Below are 2,773 nucleotides of genomic sequence, written 5' to 3'. Positions count from 1 at the left end.
ATTTTTACTTTATTTTTTATGGTTTGTTATGGTTGCTGCCATCACCACTAGATGGCGACGAAGACAAAGGAGGTGAACAAAGGCGTGGGGGTAGGGGCAATGAAGGGTAGAAAAAGAAGCAAAGCATGGTGATAGTGTCTCTTAATCTATGTTTTACTTAATTTATAATGCTTTGGTTTTGTAATGACCAAAGGTACTTTTTAAACAGTTCTACGAATCCTGTTTCATCCACTGAGTGTGTATGTGTGCCACACGTTTTTAGCAATTAAGCCCGTGACTGAAGATGGCGTGTGCGGTAAAGACGTCGGCCCGGCAACTTGTACAGTTCATACCTACCTGGAAGGGGAGACACCATGATCAAGAAGGTGGTTCACCCAAAGTGAGGCTCAGCCATTGCACTCTGGTTGTGCTGACCTCTGCAAATTCCCCTACTGTGGGAATCTCAACTGCATTATTTCTGGTAGTGGGGGACTGTGTTCGCGCTCTCCTCTGGTCTTTCTGATGAAAACAAAAATTAAGCGCAGTAGTACGCACATGGAGTTGAAGTCTGCGATGCTGTGACACACTGAACGCTTTTGATTATGTAATTAACTGTACTCTGGAACTGTGTGTCAGGGTTTTCCAGATTATCCTTATCGTATGATTATGTTGGAATGCAGCCTGTAATAAATAACGTAGCTAGATTAGCTTTATGCTTATGTTGGAATGCAACCTGTGATAAATAACCTAGCTTGTCCCATCCTACACAAAGTCGTAAAACACCCTTTGCTATGTTTTGACTAGTGGTCAAGGGCTTTCTCTATTCAGTCCACTCTTACCCCCACCCTGTTTCTCTTAATAAAAATGCTCTTGCAGGAGCCGTGAGTCAGACCTCCATTCGAACATCGCTGTACGCACAGCGACAAATGGACTCTCCACCTGCAGGTGTCTAAAAGGACTTACTCGTCTCCCGTGTGGTTCTTGCAAAATAAGTTGGAGTGAGCGAATCTCTAACACTGTGCATTTGCTCGCTAAACTGTATTCACCAAATTAGTAAATGCAAAATAATATGTAATTACCACGTTCCTGACTCGTCATATGATATGAACGTGTCAAAACCTTTTTGTCGGCTGTAGGTCTGTCTTTTTAAGAATTCGCCGGATTGTTTTTCCTCATACATCACAAGTATGGATTTCTAGAGAACAACTTTTACTTTCTAAAGTAAAATGACAGAAATATTTTCAAATGTCAAATATCAAACGCCACCAACGCAGTGGAGGTAAATTACACTCCAAACCATGCCAGCAACGTCAAAAGCCTCAATTATTTGCGACACAAGCGAGACATAGAGCATTTCTGAAGTTTGAAAAACCATTTGAGAAATTACGATCGTATTTTGTTTCCTGATTTGTGTTGAATAAAGTTATGAAATTACAAATTTTCAAATAAAACACAGGGATGGGATCATTTCCCGTTCTCTCAGACCAAAAGTACACGTACCAAGACATACAACTGTTTTTACCTTCAATAATCAAAATAGACGCCCAATATAATTGAAAGAACGAGCGCCGTCAGTGTTCGATCAGATACCTACAATCCTGTGCGCCAACAATGTTTAAAGTAAGTGAGACATTAATGAACACAAAATACTCGTTTAAACATTCTATTTTGCTTGAGTCCTTGTAAGTGTAGTAAATCCATCAACTTCTATTGTTTGTATGTTGCTGCAATTTGAGTGCGAGACCGCCTGTGAATTTAGTGAGACCAGCAGTGGGATGGCCCGTTTTGACTCAGATTTTCAGATACTCGTTCCTCTTCAGATCGAATAAATCTTTCGCCTTTTACTAAAGATTTCTGTGGAGAGGAACAATAAGAGTATATCATTTCCGTGGAGAGGAACAATAAGAGTATATCTCAATTTGTTGATGCTCTGTGAAAGCAGAGCATTCTTTCTCTTTTTGCAACGGATAGCCGCCTATATCATACTCCGTGCAACAATCATACGTTCGCATAATTCATACCGGCACATATGTGAACATGTTCACATAAACAGAGAAATTATGCCGAGAATTATGGAGACAGCTTCCTGGACCTAGTCTACTCGGCGCAAAAGGGAGCTTTCAAAGCCACCCCCCTCCCCCATCTGGGGCTTTCTGACCATCTCACCGTTTTGCTTTTGCCCGCATACAGACAATTGGTAAAGGCATCCAGGCCGGTTCGGAGGCGGGTTCGGGTGTGGCCTGAGGGTGCCTCCAATGCACTTCGTGACTGCTTCGACACCACTGACTGGGACTTGTTTAAGCAGGCAGCCACCTACAACGATTGGACGGACATAGAGGAGTATACTGACTCTGTTACCTCTTACATCACGAAGTGCATCGATGATGTGACTTGCTCGAAATCCGTTGTCACTCGCGCGAACTGGAAGCCGTGGCTGACGGGGGCTGTCCTCAGACTGTTGAGGGCCAGGGACAAGGCTTTCAGAGCGGGGGACGAGGCTGGCTTGAGGACAGCGAGGGCCGACCTGTCCCGAGGCATCAAAGAAGCGAAGAAGGCGTTCTCGTGCAAGGTCTCCACCCACTTCAAGGACAGCAAGGACGCACGTAGCCTTTGGCGGGGCATTCAGACCATCACGGACTACAAGCCCGCGCCGAGGAGCTGTGAGGGCGACGTCCGTCTGCTGAACGATCTGAACCGCTTCTTTGCTCGCTTCGACGCCCAGAACAGCACTTGCCCGCTGAAGACCACTCCCCCCCCACACAAGCAGCCTCTGCGCCTCTCTGCCGACAGTGTG

At 45.0% G+C, this 2,773-nt stretch overlaps 1 non-coding gene and 1 pseudogene across 1 annotated transcript; both read left to right on the top strand.

The window, feature by feature from the left end:
* Positions 1 to 328: 328 nt before the first annotated feature.
* LOC125990708 (U1 spliceosomal RNA) lies at positions 329 to 492 on the top strand. Its single transcript, XR_007489043.1, has one exon. It is a non-coding gene; the product is annotated as a U1 spliceosomal RNA (small nuclear RNA).
* A 1,289-nt stretch (positions 493 to 1,781) lies between these two features.
* Positions 1,782 to 1,925, top strand: LOC125990714 (U5 spliceosomal RNA; annotated as a pseudogene).
* Positions 1,926 to 2,773: the final 848 nt, after the last annotated feature.

This window comes from Syngnathus scovelli, chromosome 20, assembly GCF_024217435.2.
Source record: "Syngnathus scovelli strain Florida chromosome 20, RoL_Ssco_1.2, whole genome shotgun sequence".
NCBI lineage: Eukaryota > Metazoa > Chordata > Actinopteri > Syngnathiformes > Syngnathidae > Syngnathus > Syngnathus scovelli.
This window is presented reverse-complemented; position numbering and strand designations above follow the sequence as displayed.